This window comes from Bombina bombina, chromosome 4 (assembly GCF_027579735.1).
Source record: "Bombina bombina isolate aBomBom1 chromosome 4, aBomBom1.pri, whole genome shotgun sequence".
Taxonomy (NCBI): Eukaryota; Metazoa; Chordata; class Amphibia; order Anura; family Bombinatoridae; genus Bombina; species Bombina bombina.
Window position 1 is genome coordinate 383,856,940 of NC_069502.1, and position 19,168 is coordinate 383,876,107.

At 36.1% G+C, this 19,168-nt stretch overlaps 1 long non-coding RNA gene across 1 annotated transcript in view; it reads right to left on the reverse strand.

The window, feature by feature from the left end:
- LOC128656312 (uncharacterized) overlaps positions 1-19,168 on the reverse strand; it is a 135,921-nt gene that overhangs the window by 11,494 nt on the left and 105,259 nt on the right. The window contains exon 2 of the long non-coding RNA XR_008401990.1: positions 9,515-9,591. This is a non-coding gene — a long non-coding RNA (uncharacterized LOC128656312). The remainder of the gene's footprint in view (positions 1-9,514; positions 9,592-19,168) is intronic.

Consider the following 19,168-nt stretch of genomic DNA (forward strand, 5'->3'; position numbering starts at 1 on the left):
TAATAATTTTAATATAGCTGGCGGCGGAGTAGGAGCTCACATTAGGGGGTAGGTAATATAGCTGGCGGCGGTATAGGGACTCACATTAGGGGGTAGTTAATGTAGCTGGCGGCGGGGTAGGAGCTCACATTAGGGGGTAGTTAATGTAAATGGCAGGGGGGGTAGGAACTCACATTAGGGGGTAGTTAATGTAGGTGGCGGCGGGGTCCGGGAGCGGCGGTTTAGGGGTTAATAACTTTATTTGGTGGCGGCGGGGTCCGGGAGCGGCGGTTTGGGGGTTAATAAATTTTTTATTATTAGGAGAGTGAGGGGGGATAGCGGATAGAGGGTTAGACGTGTCGGGCTATGTTTGGGAGGCGTGTTAGACAGTACAGGAGATTTAATAACTTAGTCAGGTTTTGTAGGCGCCGGCAGTTTCTAAAGTGCCGTAAGTCACTGGCGACTCCAGAAATTTGTACTTACGCAGATTTCTGGACATCGCTGGTTTATCAGACTTACGGCACTTTAGCATCTGACAGCACTGTATAAGGGATAGCACGAGTTGCGAGCTGAAACTACGGGCGGCGGGGGTTCCCTCGCTTGCGCCGCAAACTACGATCTATATCGGATAGCACCCCAGATGAACTCAGTGGTTAACCAAGCGCTCTACCTACCGGGGTGCAGAAATATTTACTCCCCTCCGCGCCCTTAATAAATGTTTTTTTATATATATATATATATATATATGTGTGTTAATGCAAAGTTATATAAATTAAACAAAAAACAAGCACTCATTCCATGCAGTTATTATAAACGTAGCTGTCATATTTAAATTAAAAACAAATTCTCAATTGAGCTAACTCGCCTTGCTACACAACCTGCATCACTTTTTTTATTTTCTTAAGCTCTAGAGTAAAATTCAAAATCATAAATTTCTTCAGCAATCATTGCATTTTTGCAGCCCTTTCCTGCAAATATTCAATCAACTACCTTTACTTTTCCCAGGTCTCCTGTCCTCTTGACTCATTAACAACTCTACAGTCTACAGAACTTTTTTTTGCAATTCACACAGTTTATGGTCTCCATAAATTTTGTCCTGTTAAGTCTTTAGCCGTATTTGTCCTGTGCTTTTATATTACTAAGGAGATGTTGAAGCGGACTAAGACAACACTTTATTCAAATACAGGAAGAAGGCTAATAACCAATAAATATATAGGGTTACATAAGTATATGTACAGAACTGTAGTCTAGCACTTTGGGGTCGATTTATCATAAACCTTTGCCAGCCTTCATCCCCCAGTCCGTATTTATGAAGCAGTGGTCATTAGACCGCTGCTTCCCTAACCTCTTCGCCACCTCTTAGGTGGCTTATTTCAATCTACCCGGTCTCGTCCGACCGGGGAGATTGACAGCTCCTGCCCAAGCGTGATTGGCTGTAGGCGGGCAGAGGGCAGCGCTGCACAAGAGCACAAAATTGCGTTCTTGTGCAATGCTGAATTATGCCAGCGAAATTCAGCCCGCTAGAGGCAAGCTGCGGCGGACAGAGGCACGTGTCTACGCCGCTGTAGCTTGATAAATCGACCTCTTTGTCTCAGACTGATTGGAAGACAGTTTGGCAGTATGTATCATCAAGGTGGGGCCAAAGAACAGTGTTGGAGCAAGGAAAACAGAATAAAAAAACAGAACACCACTTTGCTAGCACAAGGCAAGGCAATATGCACTGTATCTATATGGGTAAAACAGCATTGCAACATCAGCACTAATCTAAATGAGGCAACCTGTTAGGGTATAAACCAAAGGAAGGGGGTATATCTATATTTTAGGAAAAGCTACAACAAATGAGACAAGAGCAGCATCAGACTAGGCAGATGAAAACAACAAGGAGATAGCAGGACAACTAGCCTAAATCTCAAAGCCTACAATTGAAATAATTATTATTATCATTACTAATAATAACATAGCATAGTTTTCCAAAATAGTCACTCACCAAAGCACATTTTTTTGAATAATTAATATTTTCACTCTTCATAAAATATTTGCATTACATCAAATGACATTTACATTGACTGCAATATCCAGTCCAATTTAATGTAATATTCATCATAAAACAAAATTCAGAACATATATAGGGCTAGATTACAAGTGGCGTGCTAACGTTAATGAGCGCATGATAAAAGAATTGTGCACATATTACAAGAAGTTGAAAATAAATATGAAAGCGAGAGCGCAATCACATTTAACGCTAGTGTGACTCAAAACCTTGCTTAAAGGATTAGAGAAATGAAAGTTGCACTAAGCACAACATAAATACATTTAAATATATTCCATTCACAACTTGATTAACATGACTGTGTGCCATTGAGCACTGCTGGAAAAACCAGTCCTCAGAGTTGGGGAACATTGTCATAGCAGAAGGAAGCAATTTTTCTTCCAGGAGAACTTATACATGGTTTTATTCATGCATCCTTCACAAAGATAAATCTGTCTGATTCCAGCCTTTCTGAAGCACCCACAGATGATCACTGATCCTCCACCAAATTTCACAGTGAGCCTCTCTAAGTCTCTGTCTAACCATTAGATGACAGGTTTTGGGCAAAGCTGAAAATTTAACTCATCAGAGAAGAAGACCTGGATTCGGGCAGATCTATCTTTGTGACGGACATATTAATTTAAACAAGGTTATCTTGAAAGAAAACTTGCTTCCTTCTGCACTGACAATGTTCCCGAACTTTGATGATTGTTTTTTCCAGCAGGACAATGCTCCATGCCACACAGCCAAGTTAATCAAGGTGTGGATGAAGGACAACCAGATCAAGATTTTGTCATGGCCAGCCCAATCTCCAGACCTGAACCCCATTGAAAACCTCTGGAATCTGATAAAGAGGAAGACGGAAGGTCACAAGCCATCAAACAAAGCTGAGCTGCATGATTTTTTTTTCACCAGGAGTGGCATAAAGTCAACCAACAGCAATGTGAAAGACTGGTAGAGAGCATGCTAAGACGCAAGAAAGCTGTGATTGAAAATCATGGTTATTCCACCAAATTTCGATTTCTGAACTCTTGCTAAGTTAAAACATTAGTATCGCGTTGTTTAAAAAGTAATATGAACTTCCATTATTCGAGGTTTGAGAACACAGCATTCTTTTTGTTATTTTGAGCAGTTGTAATTTTCTGCAAAGAAATGCTCTAACTCACAATATTTTTATTCGGAATTTGAGAGAAATGTCAGCAGTTTATAGAATAAAATAAAAAATGTTCATTTTACTTAACACAAAGCATTAAATAGTTAAACCAGAAAAAGTGACAATTTTGGTCTCTTTAATTTTTTCCAGAGCTGTACTGTGTACTGTGTGTGTATGTATGTATATATATATTTATTTATTTATATATGTGTGTGTGTTTTACTGTGTAGTAACTGTGAATATTTAACATTCCAATGTTCTTCATATACAGGAATATGTTATTTTTTTGTAAATACATATTTCTGTACAGTATATATTTGTATTTATCTAAACCTGTATATCTATTTCTATAGATATATAGGTGTATATATATATATATATATATATATATATATATATATATATATATATATAGGAATGTAAAATATGTGTAAGGCGCTTCGGGTTTCACCCTTTAGGGGTCTAACGCAGTTTAGGGTTAGCGCACATGAAAACTTATTTATCTTAAAGGGACATGAAACCCTAAATTTTTCATTCATGATTTGGAAAGAACTTGCAATTTTAAACAACTTTATAATTTACTTCTATTATCTAATTTGTTTTATGCTCTTGATATAATTTGCTGAAAAGCATATCTAGATAGGCTCAGTAGCTGCTGATTGGTTGCTGCACATAGAAGCCTCTTGTGATTGGCTCATTCATCTGCATTGCTTTTTCTTCAACTAAGGATATCTAAAAAATTAAGCAAAATAAACAATAGAAGTAAATTGATTTGTTGTTTAAATTTGTATTCTCTATCTGAATCATGAAAGAAAAAATTTGGGTTTAGTGTCCCTTTAAGGCGCGTTATTAAATATCACATAAAAAAAATATAAAATAATAACTTTTCCAGAGCTGTATTTACTGTGAATATTTAACATTTCAATGTTCTTCACATCATACAGGAATGTTATATTTTTGTAAATACATATTTCTATATATATTTGTATATACCTACACCTGAATATCTATTGCTATATATATATATATATATAGGTGTGTGTGTATATATATATATATATATATGTATACACACACCTATATATATATATATATATATATATATATATATATACACACACCTATATATCTATAGCAATATATATATATATATATATATATATATATGTGTGATAATAAAAAATACATGGTAAAGTGTGAAATATGACGTGTATATATATATATATATATATATATATATATATATATATATATATATATGATAATGTTAAATATATATCTATACCTATAAATCTAAATGAATATATATATATATATATATATTATGTATTTATTATAAAAAAAATAACATTTCTGTATGTGGAAATGGAATGGAATGTGAAATATGCATAACTCCTGTCGGGTTAGCGTGCAAGTGATAAGTGTTTTTTCTTCTACCGTCTCTATTGAAGTCTAAGGGGCAAAAATTATTTTCAACTTTACGCTCGAGTGGTACCGCTAAAGTGTGCCACTTGTAATCTACCCTGTATTTAACTACAGATTTGCAATTTAGAAAAAATTAAAGAAGTAAAGTTTTTATATGGGTATGATCTTTTCTATATTCATAAACGTATTTCTTGTTGTAAAAAAAAAAAATTAATAATAATAATATAATGCTTCATTTAAGCAATAGTATGTTTCCAGTTTCATCAGAGAAATATATACTGATTAGCACTTCAAAATATCATACATTTTCTTTGTTACTATTAATAATAATAATACCATTCATTTGTAAAGCACTTCCAGATCCTATATGGGGTACACAAGTACAAAAAAATCATGGTAAAAAAAAAAACAGAAAAGAAATAGATACACAAAACAGCCTAAGCAAAACAAACAAATACATTACTTAGATAATGTATAGATACACAAAACAGCCTATACAAAACAAATAAATACATTACAGAATAACGCCCTTTTTTTTTGCTATTGAAAAGCATTGACTGCTATTGAAAGCATTAGCACATGCATACATTAAAATAGCCAGTAGGTAGAGCTGTCCGCTTGTGTTGCAGCAAACACATGCAAAGAAAAGCAAGCCAGACGTCATCAATGGATCAGCTTTCAAAGGAACAAGATCTAGCAGCCACTTCCCTTAGCTGCAGACTCAATGCAGAGAACTGTTTGCAGAAAAAGGCAAGTAAAAAACGTTTTTGCTCATTAAACTTAGTTTGATGATGATACAGTCTGTTGTGTGATTAAACACAGGCAGGCTGAAATTGTTCAGTGTATAACCAGACCTGAGCAATGGAGCCGTTTTTAAAGGAACAAGATCTAGCAGCCACTTCCCTTAGCTGCAGAAAAATGCAAGTAAAAAAACTTTTTTGTTTATTAAACTTAGTTTGATGATGATACAGTCTGTTGTGTGATTATTTTGTTTTTGTTCATTAAACTTAGATTGATGATGATACAATCTGTGTTTGTGTGATAATTTTATTAGGTGCGGTTTAGCAAATGTTTTTGTTTATTAAACTTAGTTTGATGATGATACAATCTATATTATTAGGTTTATAATGCTGTTTCACATTTAAAGTCTTCATTTCAAAGCTTTAAATATAATATATTAGGTGTTACTTATGTAAATTTTGAGAGGGGCCTGGAACCTAACTCCCTCACTTCCCATTGACTTACATTAAAACTGGGTTTCAATTTACAACGGTTTCGATTTACAACCATTCCTTCTGGAACCTAACCCCGGCGTAAACTGAGTGCTACATGTGCTTAGATAATGTATAGATGCACAAAACAGCCTAAACAAATAAATACATTACTTAGATAATGTATAGATACACAAAACAGCCTAAACAAAACAAATACATACATTACTTAGATAATGTATATATACACAAAACAGCCTAAACAAAACAAATAAATACATAACTTAGATCATGTATAGATACAAAAAACAGCCTAAACAAAACAAATACATACATTACTTAGATAATGTATGTATACACAAAACAGCCTAAACAAAACAAATAAATACATAACTTAGATAATGTATAGATACACAAAACAGCCTAAACAAAACAAATAAATACATTACTTAGATAATGTATAGATACACAAAACAGCCTAAACAAAACAAATAAATACATTACTTAGATAATGTATAGATACACAAAACAGCCTAAACAAAACAAATAAATACATTACTTAGATAATGTATAGATACACAAAACAGCCTAAACAAAACAAATAAATACATTACTTAGATAATGTATAGATACACAAAACAGCCTAAACAAAACAAATAAATACATTACTTAGATAATGTATAGATACACAAAACAGCCTAAACAAAACAAATACATACATTACTTAGAAAAGGGAATATTTACAGCCACTATAATTATACAGATAAATGACTGTTATTCTTGATTTTTCTTCAAGGGATAATAAACACCTTGCAATTACAAGACATTTCTGTTGTGCTTCTATAGAATAGCATATCAGATAAGTCTAAACATTTTACAAAAAAATAACATCTTGTTTAATGCAATTGTTTTTAATATGCAAACTCCACTCACTTTTTGCATTATTTGGAACAAATCCAAGGCTATCCACAGTCATACTGTTTGTATAAAATGGATTTTAATTTTCATCAACAGTTGAATTTTGCAGAGAAGCATTTTTGCAACATCTAGGCTCAATAAACCAGTGTGCTAATGCGCATCAAATCATCTCTATTGCTCAGATTTATAGCTCTGGTACATTGCAGCCACATCTACCCCATTATTACAGTGCTTCTGGTAGTATTTATGGCCCTCATATTGCTGCACAGCAGCACTGTCAGATTATATATGAAAAGACGTTGTCCCAATGCCGTACACATAGGGTTTCCAATCCTCCCTTGTTTCCAGGGATCACTCTTATTTGCCTAAACAGTCTACCAGGCTCCCTTATTTATCTGCTCTTATAACATTTCCACCCCTTATTTTTTTATAACATATCTTAATTTCAAACATTTCATATTGTACTCTTGCACTCTTATTTAGTTAATAATTTCGATCTGACAGTTTAATGTTTGTGTCTTAAATGAGAAATAGAATTCACAGATTCATAGAAAGTTGTTAACTGTATTAAAGGGACATGAAACCCAAATATTTTCTTTTATGATCCAGATAAAAATTAAAAAAAAAAAAATAACTTTCCAATTTACTTCTATTATCAAATTGGCTTTGTTCTCCGGTTCTTTTTTGTTGAAGAGATATCTAGATGGGTAGCATGCAGGAAATCGTGCTATCATCCAGTGCTCTTGCTAATGTATAACATTGTTGCATAACTTGCCATATAGTGCTGGAGACACATGCACACTCCTGAACCAATCTTCCTGCTTTTCAACAAAGGATATCAAGAAAAGTTGATAATAGAAGTAAATTGGAAAGTTGTTTAAAATTGTATGTTCTATCTGAATCATGAAAGAAAAAAAATTGTGTTTTATGTCCCTTTAAAGGGACACTGTACCCAATTTTTTTCTTTTGTGATTCAGATAGAGCATGCAATTTGAAGCAACTTTCTAATTTACTCCCATTATCAAATTTTCTTCATTCTCTTGGTATGTTTATTTGAAAAGCAAGAATTTAAGTTTAGATGCCGGCCCATTTTTGGTGATCAACCTGGGTTGTCCTTGCTGATTGGGCAGCACCAATAAACAATTGCTGTCCATGGTTCTGAACCACAAATTTGCTGGCTCCTCAGCTTAGATGCCTTCTTTTTCAAATAAAGATATCAAGAGAACGAAGAAAAATTGATAATAGAAGTAAATTAGAAAGTTGCTTAAAATTGCATGCTCTATCTGAATCACAAAAGAAAAAAATTGGGTACAGTGTCCCTTTAAGCTAGACTATGTGAATGAAAATAATTTGAATGAAAAAAAATTGTTGTACCAAACTGTTTCTTTTGTATTTTCTTCAAAAAAAGTTGTCAACCCTATATACACATTATAACTGAATTTTTTTATTTTATTTTTAATCAGTGAGAAATAAATCTTTGTGGTCCCTACTTTGAAAATTGCATCACTGCTGTCTGAAGCATTCACAAATTGTGGCATGCAACCCACACGATCAGCAGCTCCTATACTATAATTATCACAAGCCCTGTTCTAGTTTTTTTCCTGGAAGCAGTTTTGCTAAATTATACATATATTATAAAAACTGCATCTTTACAAATTTGAAAAGGTATATATACTGTGTGCTAATCTGCTAATATAACAGCTCATAGCTACCTTCCATCAAAGTACCCACAACACTCATCTAAGAAAGAAAGAGTTCAAATGGGCATTAAAAGTACATTTTTATAGTACTGAATCACAAAGGGTCTGCATACAAAATACATTACTAAAGAATTTAAATACTTTTACTTTATTAGTAATTTGCAAAACCCTGCTCATTGTACTTAAAAAAACATTTTGAGTATGTTTCTCATGATGGTCAATTAGAGATTGCCGTAATTGATTATGATTTGGTCTAAGCAACTACTGGTAGCAAGTTGCCAGTTGAGGAAATTTGCAGCATACATAGGTTACAGATCTTGACTTCCATTTTCTGTGGGAATATATTTTGGCCAGGTTTAAAGTAATAAAACAATAAGTGCCACCAAGTTATCCTGGGTTAAAAAGTAATTATTTTGATATAATACGGGATGGCTAACTGGTGGTCATGAGCTAAATGTGGCCACTTGCAATAAATAGTGTTTGCAGCCCACAGGAACAACTGAACTAAGAATGGGTGCCATAGTTTTTGTAGCTACAGGAAAAAGTAGAACTGAAAACATGTACTTTACAGACTTCTGGTTAGTGATCAGACAGCAGAGGGTAGAACAGCATGTGAGACAGTGCCATTTTATACTACAGTTATCTGTTGCTCAACTGAGTAAATGGTTGTTTCACTGTTAACAACAAAGTTCCCTAACAGAATAAATGGTTGTTCTATTGTTTACAACAAAGTTCTCCAACAAGTAAATAGTTGTACAATTGTTTGCAACAAAGTTCCCTCACAGAGTAAAGGGTTGTTCCATTGTTTACAACAAAGTTCCCTCACAGAGTAAAGGGTTGTTCCATTGTTTACAACAAAGTTACAAAACAGAATAAATGGTTGTTCTATTGTTTACAACAATTCTTTGAGGGGCCTCATAGTACTGACAAGACTTCTTAGATAATCTCGCCAGAGCAGAGAACTTTAGATCAATGGACCTTAAGAGACATGAAAGTCATATTGATTTTATAATGCATATGAATCAGAAACAAAGATGCTAAAATATTTTTTTTCATAAAATATATCAACTCAAAGCTGTTAAAATATATTTGTACTCACCTGATTCCCAGAGTTTAACAGCTCACAGGAACATAAGGAAAATTCCAACACCTATATTGGTGGACTGGGTCATGCCTCTACAAACAAGAACAAAAAATAAGTTTTATGTAGAACAGGAACATCAATCAAAAATGCATACAATTGTGTAGAATACCCCTGTAATGTACAAGGTTAACCAACCTTACAATGGTCTCCAGTTTGGCACAAAAAGGGTTAACCAACTCTTTCCACCTTAACCAGTTTGTCACAGTCTAGCCACTGGAGGCAAGCCTACGACTTAGTTTATTAGGTGCAAGGGTTAACAAAACACTCTCTAGTCTGTAATATACCTTAGAAAAATGCCCAAACTCCCATTTAATGCCACCCACACTAAACTATCTCTGCTGATATCCCTTTAGGATTATTATCTGGGAATTCCTATGGAAAAACCCAGACTAAAAGATAAAAATAATCCCAAAATACAATTAAAGGGACAGTCTAGTCCAAAATAAACTTTCATGATTCAGATAAAGAATGTAATTTGAAACAATTTTCCAATTTACTTTTATCATCAATTTTGCTTTGTTCTCTTAGTATTCTCAGTTGAAAGCTAAACCTAGGAGGTTCATATGCTATTTTCTAAGCCCTTGAAGGCCACCTCTTCTCTCAGGGCATTTTGACAGTTTTTCACCACTAGAGGGTGTTAGTTCATGTGTGTCATATAGATAAAACTGTGCTCACGCACATTGAGTTCCAGTGAGCCAGCTCTGATTTGCTAAAATGGATATCTGTCAAAAGAACTGAAATAAGGGGTCAGTTTGCAGAGGCTTAGATACAAGATAATCACAGAGGTAAAAAGTGTATTTATATAACTTTGTAAGTTATGCAAAACTAGGGAATGGGTAATAAAGGGATTATCTATCTTTTTAAACAATAACAATTCTAGTGTAGACTGTCCCTTTAAGCAAAATTAATATGTATATGAATATGAATATATATTTATGTGTTTATATTGGTATATAAGTCATTCAGTGTTGGGCAGCAAATTATATATTGGGTTAAGTCATTCAGTTTTGGGCAGCAAATTTAAAATATATATGTATATGAATATATATTTATGTGTTTATATTGGTATATACACATATTACAACATAAATATATATGTATATAAGCATATACATATATATTTACAATTTAAAACGCAGTCCTTATAGACAATGTAAAGGCACTTGTCTATCAGCATCATGCAAGATTAAAGGGATATGAAACCCACATTTTTTTTCTTTCATGATTCAGACAGATCATGCAATTTTAAGCAACTTTCTAATTTACCCCTATTATCAATTTTTCTTCATTCTCTTGGTATCTTTATTTGAATAGCAGGAATGTAAGCTTAGGAGCCAGACCATATTTGGTTCAGAACCTGGGTAGCACTTGCTGATTGGTGGCTAAATGATTATTTTTAATATATATAATAATCCAAAATAAATTGCAGGCTCCTCCCTTTTTTCCACAGATACTCATTGTGTATATGTATGTGTCTGTGTGTATACAGTTGTGTATGTGTTTGTTTATCTAATGTTTAGGTGACTATAATATATACACACAACCAATTTTGAAATAAAATTTTAAATGTAAAATAACCTAATGTGTTCATTATGAAATACTTCTAAGAAAAGATATATCCCTTCTATATAGTATATCAAAGTATGCTCAGGTCCCATGAGATCGATTCCCATAAAGACCATTTACATTTAACTGAGCATTTATATTAACTATTTATAAGAGCACACCAATGTTACACTGCTAGGCACCCAGTATCACACTCAGGTCTTGATATATAAAACATAATTTATTCTTACCTGACAAATTTATTTATTTCTTGCCACGGTGAGTCCATGGATCATCTTAATTACTGTTGAGAACATTACTCCTGACCAACAGGAGGAGGCAAAGAGCACCACAGCAAAAGCTGTTAAATACCACTCCCCCTACCCACAATCCCCAGTCATTCAACCAAAGGGAAAGGAGAAAGGAAGTAATCTAAGGTGTAGAGATTCCTGAAGTTTATAGAAAAGTAAACTATCTGAAAAACAAGGCGGGCCGTGGACTCAACGTGTCAAGAAATAAATAAATTTATCAGGTAAGAATAAATTATGTTTTCTTTCTAATGACACGGTGAGTCCACGGATCATCTTAATTATTGTTGGGAACCAATATCCAAGCTAGAGGACACGGATGATAAGGGAGGGACAAGACAGTTAACCTAAACAGAAGGCACCACTTCTTGAAGAACCTTTCTCCCAAAAGAAGCCTCTGCTGAAGCAAAAGTATAAAATTTGTAAAATTTAGAAAAAGTATGCAAAGATGACCAAGTCGCAGCCTTGCAAAGCTGATCTACAGAAGCTCCATTTTTGAAAGCCCAAGAAGATGAAACAGCCCTCGTGGAATGAGCCATGATTCTCTCAGGAGGCTGCTGACCAGCAGTCTCATATGCCAAGTGAATAACACTCCTCAACCAACAAGAAAAGCTCTGAAACTCTTTGAGGAGAAGAAATAGCCACCAGAAACAAAACCTTCCAAGATAACATCTTAATATCCAAAGAACCCATAGGTTCAAACGGAGCCTGTTGAAGGACTCTAAGATCCAAATTAAGACTTCAAGGTGGAGTGGTAGACTTAAACACAGGCCATATTCTAACCAAGGCCTGACAAAAAGAATGAACATCTGGCACATCCGCTAGGCGCATGTGCAATAAAATAGATAAAGCAGAAATTTGACCCTTCAGGGTACTAGCAGATAAACCTTTCTCCAAACCCTCCTGGAGAAAAGACAAAATCCTAGGAATCCTAACTCTACTCCACGAGTAGCCTTTGGATTCACACCAATACAAATATTTACGCCAAATCTTATAATACATTTTCCTAGTCACAGGCTTACGAGCCTGAATCATAGTCTCAATAACTGACTCAGAAAAACCAGGCTTAGAAAGAATCAAGTGTTCCATCTCCAAGCAGTCAGCTTCAGAGAAACGAAATTTGGATGAAGGAAGGGATCCTGCAGAAGCAGGTCCTTCCTTAATGGAAGACATCTCCAAACCAGATTCTGCGAGGCCATGCTGGAGCAATGAGAATCACAGATGCCCTCTCTTGTTTGACCCGAGGAAGAAGAGCAAATAGAGGAAACACATATGCCAGACTGAAAGTCCATGGAACTGCCAGAGCATCTATCAGAACAGCTTGAGGATCCTTTGACCTCGACCCATCCAACTCTGGCTGCCCCCAACCTAGAATCAAGCTGAAAAATACCTCTGGATGAAGTTCTTACTCCCCCGGATGAAAAGTCTGTCTGCTCAGAAAATCCGCTTCCCAATTGTCTACCCCTGGAATATGGATAGCAGACAGACAACAGTTGTGAATCTCTGCCCACTGAATAATCTTGGCTACCTCTGTCATGGACAAAGAACTCAGAGTTCCTCCCTGATGATTGATCTAAGTCACTGACGTTGTTGTCTGACTGAAACCTTATAAACTGGGTTGAAGCTAGCTGAGGCCAGTTTAGAAGAGCATTAAAAATTGCTCACAGTTCCAAAACATTTATTGAAAGAACAGACTCCTCCCGAGTCCATAGACCCTGAGCCCTAATGAACCCCAGACAGCACCCCAGCCCAGCAAACTGGCATTCGTGGTTAAAATCACCCAGGCAGGTCTGTGAAAGCAAGTTCCCTGAGAGAGAAGATCCTGAGACAACCACCCTGGAAGAGAATCTCTGGAAATCTGATCTAGAATAATCTTTGGAGATAGATCCGCATAATCCCCGTTCCACTACCTGAGCAAGCATAACTGCAGAGGTCTGGGATAGAACCAAGCAAACGGAATGGTGTCGATGACTGAAACCATCAGACCAATAACCTCCATGTACTGAGCCACTGACGGCTGAGCAAGACACGTATTGAAAATCTTTAACCTTCTTGCTTCTGTCAGAAAAATTTTCATCTCTAGAGAATCTATAATGGTCCCAAAAAATACCACTCTTGTAGCCGGAATTAAGGAACTTTTTCCTAAATTCACCTTCCAACCGTGGGAGCGCAGAAAAGACAACAACTCCGTGTGGGAGTTTGCTAGTTGAAAAGATGGAGCCTGAACTAGAATGTTGTCCAGATAAGGAGCCATTGCAACACCCTTCAATTGAAGCACCGCCAACAAAGCTCCTCTAGGAGGAAAATTCTTGAACTCCAGTTTGTAATCCTGGGACACGATATCTACCACCCAGGGATCATGAACATCTCGAACCCAAGCTTGAGCGAAGAAAGAGAGTCTGCCCCCCACAAGATCCATTCCCAGATCGGGGGCAGACCCTTCATGCTGATTTTGAGTCAACAACAGGCTTCCTGGACTGATTCCCCTTATTCCAAGACTGATTTGACTTCCAAGATGGCTTGGACTGTTCCTGCTTGGAGGAAGAAAAGGAAGATTTACCAGAGAAGTTACGAAAGGAACGAAAATTACTGATTTCACTTCCAAGATGGCTTGGACTGTTCCTTGGACTGTTCCTGCTTGGAGGAAGAAAAGGAAGATTTACCAGAGAAGTTACGAAAGGAACGAAAATTACTCTGCCGACCCTTCTGTTTATTTCTTTTATCCTGAGGAAGAGAATGCCCCTTCTCTCCCGTACCAAACCTGGCCCAAACAAGGTCTTACCCTGGTAAGGAATAGACAAAAGCTTAGACTTAGAGGACACATCCGCAGACCAGGATTTTAACCATAAAGCTCTGCGAGCTAAAATGGCAAAACCAGAAATTTTAGCCCCCAACTTGATGACCTGTAGAGAAGCATCTGCAATAAAGGAAATTAGCCAACTTCAAAGCCTTGATTCTATCTTGAATTTCTTCAAGAGGAGTATCTTGCTGAATAGAATCAGACAATGCATCAAACCAACATGCCGCCGCACTAGTAACCGTAGCAATACATGCAGCCGATTGCCATTGATACCCCTGGTGTACATAAATCTTTTTATGCAAAGCTTCCAACTTTTTATACATAGGATCTTTAAAGGAACAGCTGTCCTCAATAGGAATAGTGGTCCTCTTGGTCAGAGTGGAAACTGCTCCCTCGACCTTAGGAACCATCTGCCAAGATTCCTTAATAGAATCAGCAATAGGAAACATCTTCCTAAAAATTGGAGAAGGGGGAAAAAGGAATCCCAGGCTTCTCCCATTCTCGTCCAATAATATCTGAAACACGATCTGGTATAGGAAAAACTTTCACAGAGGAAGGGACTTATTAAGTTTACTAGATTTTTTTGGAATAACCATGACTGATGCCTCAGTCATCCAAGGTAGCCAAAACCTCCTTAAATAACAAACTGAGGTGCTCCAGCTTAAACCTAAAGGAAAAAACCTCAGGTTCAGAAGAAGGATTTACACTATCAGAATCCAAGATCTCACCCTCAGATGCTACTGAAGTATCTTCCTCCTCAGACTTATGAGAAGTAACACTAGACACAATTGCAACAGAATCAGAAACCTTAAACTTCCTCTTGCGCTTCCCCTGTAACATAGGAAAAGCAGACAAAGCCTTAGATACTGCCGAGGATATATGGGTAGCCATATCCTGCAAGGAAAAACCAACCTGAGATGAAACACAGGGCACTGCAGAAGATTGGGATGTATGAGTAAAAAGCTGTGGATTAGCCTGAACAGGAGACTCCTGAACAACATCCACCCTAGACAATGAAGGCTCAGGATCAAAAAGTCTATACTTTTAATGTAATGTTCTCTCAATTCAAGAGGAACAAAAAGGGATAGGAGGCTCAACATTAGTATTTAAACAGAGAACAAGCAATAGTTTGCAGGGCCTATTGGTCCATCTAATCCCAAAGGAAAAAACCTTAATCAATAAAAAATTCTAAGTTCAAATCAGAATTTTAATGAAACAAAAAAACGTTACTGTCCCTTTAAATTTTAAACAGACTTTTCTTTTTTTTTTAAACTAGAAAATCCCTAAATAAACTGCACAATAAATCTTGCAGCAACAATTTTTTCACAAAATGAATGCAAAAAGAGACACAAACGTTATAGTCCCTGAAATTCAGACAGAAACTTAAATATAAACAGAGCAACAGCCCCACAAAAAATAGGCAACCTCCACACCTCGGCAAGCTCTGCTGAGGTGCCTACCTGATCTCCTTGCTGCCGGAAAAAAAGTCAGAAAATGATCCAGGCCCCCATACAGTCGCATGGGAGAGAACGCTGAACCACCTCTGAGGAGCTATGCAACAGAGCTGCAACATCCAGGAACAACAGGAAACGGCTAAAAGGGCGCCAAAAATGCCCTTGCTATCTCAGATAAGCCTGCCTATTGTGGGCGTGGCCTAACAAACCTCCCGGTAGCCATTAATACACAAACAAAAAACATGTGCACCAAAGTGAAAACCTAATAAACTAAGCCAATCATCCCCAGTGTCTGCAAAACTGCCATACAATAAACCGTTAACCTAGAAGGCTGATTGTTTATTTAGACAGAATTAACTGTCAAAGTGCCAAATTCTCCTATGTCAAAACAGGGAGAGAAATAGGCACTTACCTCAAAAATCTGTCCGGCAGCAGGACAGCTCACTTGGTATTAGAGGGGCTTCCTACCTCACATGGACCTGTGAAAAAAGAAAAGGCTGAGTAAACTTACTCAAACTTTCAACCAAGGACAGCGTGAAATTTCTTGGGAGGCCTAGTGGGGATTATACCCCACAAGTTCCCAAATGTTTAAAAGCCGCCACTTGCTCTACTGAAGAAACTGACATGGACTACGGTTAAATCCCAAAGAAAACCAGAGCAGACTTGCTCTGCTTAAAAAAATAACAAACTCTTGATTGAAGAATCAGACACCTAACTTTACCCCTCCTTGCAAATAATACAAGCAAAGAGAATAACTGGGGATTGTGGGTAGGGGGAGTGGTATTTAACAGCTTTTGCTGTGGTGCTCTTTGCCTCCTCCTGCTAGTCAGGATTGATATTCCCAACAGTAATTAAGATGATCCGTGGACTCACCGTGTCATTAGAAAGTAATAGACATTATTTCAATAACTACTGCCCGTTGAAATAATAAACCCAATACAAAACCCCCTTTTTTAAAAAAAAAAAAAAACATCCATAAGAAATAGACATTGATCTTATTGGTTGATTTTGATCAGCATATGAGCTCTTTTATATATGATAGTATAGATAGTATAGTATAGTCTGATAGTTTGCAGCACAGTCCTGGTATATACTATGCAAACAGGAAAGCTAAAGGTTAAAGGAATGTAAAGGAAATACTCAAATGTAAACAACTGACCAACTAAAAACAACTGATGTTTTCTTTATGACAAAAAAAGTGTATCTAGTGGAAAATTGTAAAGATAAATATGGATATGCAACAGGAAAAACAACAAAATGGAAATGAGCATTAATAAAAAATAACAAATGGAATAACAAGCCGTGAAAGCAAACAAATAAACAAAGTCTCTAGTGGATCTAATGCCTTAGAATCATATAGCCTAAAGGAAAATTCACCCAAAATGTGAGCACGATATAATCTGAGAACACTAGGAAACTTATTTTGATGATTTTACTCCCCAAGGGAAGAATATAATAAAAACATAAAGTGCTTATTTACTGATAAATGTAAAATATAAAAACTTTACAAAAGTTGCCATTAGCAAAGGATGGCAGATAATAAAAGATGAACAAAATACAAATAAAAGTACAACAAATGTGAATAAAAAAATTGCAAAATAATGACTGCAGGCAGAGAAAATAGTCTGGAGGTTGAAAATATATTCCCTGACCTAAACTCTTAGGCTACAGAATGTTATTAAAAACACCCAATACAGACACCTCTACTGATATGTGCAGGCACAGCGGGTGTATGTCTGCTTATAACGCCTCACTAAGCACTGCCAGAGAATGTTTAACAAAGCTAGAGAGAGACTTTTCCTAGTTTAAGAAAGGGGAAGAAAGAAAACAAGGTGAGGAGAGGTCTGACTACAGTATGGTGTCAGCTGAAAGTAGCAAAAAAAAAATGTTAAAAACAGATCAAAGCATTCAAGTAAACCCAGAGGGGGGAAAAAAAAAAACAAGAAACACACCAGTGTAACAAACACCACAAAAATCAGTTGCAATCCCCAACAAAACTCATCAGCATTCCAATGAAAATAATCAAAAGGAGCAGAGTGAAGAGAGCACAACAGGGCAAAATCACAGTCTTGGCATAAGCATAACAAACAATAAAAAAACATGCCAGTATGAAGAGAAATCCCTTTGTGTGTGTGGGAGGGGGCATTATATTGTAATATGTGTTTCTCCTTCACATCCAGAAGCCAACAAAGTGAAACAAACGGCTCTCAAGTTATTGTTTGCCTTTCAAAAATTCTTTGAAGGACCTGGCACTACTGATGAGACTTCTTAGATAGTCTTGGTATACAAAGTACTTAGGATGACTCTATTGAGCAAAAAGGGGAACACTACCAATTAAAATATAGTCTTAAACCAATATCTCATGTTTTATCAAATTCAACAACATTTCAGCATGAAATCATTCACAGAAAATGTATTAGTTCATTAGTTACTAAATATAACAAAAAAAATCCTAAAAACATTTGCCTGAAAATGTATCCTTTTAGGGACGTCTCCCTAATTTATTGTTGTTATAAAAAAGGAAGATATTCTTCAACATATAAAAATGGAAGAATTTTTACTTAAAATTGTCCCACTGATTTCTTAAAAATGTGTTTAGTTTAGACACTATTGGTATAGTTAATTATCCAATGTGGTTGGTAATTTCCTTTATTATGATTTTAAAAAGTGGTCACAAAAGTACACCATATATATAGAGTTTAAGTAAGACAAAGGTTCCAGGCACAGACAAAAAAATACGATCCAGGGGTAAAAAATTCCAAGTTTTATTGTACAAAAAGCTATTACATAAGCACCCTCAACATAAAAAGCATTATACTCCAGATCTGTAAAGCACAGAGCAGCATGCCATATGCGTTTCAGGCTTGTTCCTGCCCTTGTTCACTGGCAATTGGCTAACTCCAGTCTAAGGCTTTTGTGTCTCTGTCTACAAAAAGTTTTTTAATTGGTGCACACATGCAAGTTAATTGAAAGACAATTAACGCAATAAACAGAGCCTTTCAGGAATCTGGATATAAAATCATTCATTCAGGAGTAAATTTTATAAATAACAAGCAAGAATCTATTACATCCAGACTCACCCAAATAGCTTAGAAATTAATACATAAATTCCCAATAACAATGTTGTCAGGATAACCTCATGATCGTAATAGTCTCAGGAATTTCAGAGGTTAATGTTTACTCTTTTAACCTTGATAATATGGGCTTGATTTATCAAGCCCTTCTCCTCCCTTTAATTGCAGGTTCGCACAAAAGAACCTGAAGTCAGGATTCATCAAGCAGCGGTTTTCCACCTCTTAGATGGAGAATTTCAATCTCCCTGGTTACGTCTGACTGTGGAGATTGACAGCTCCTGCTCACGACTGATTGGCTGGGGGCGGGGTTACACGTGGGCGCAATGGAGTGCTTGTGTGCAATCTTAAATTCAGCGGCATATTGCTGTCCGCCAGAGGAGAGGTTGGGCAGACAGGAGGAATATGTACGCCCCTGCCCACCCATGGAT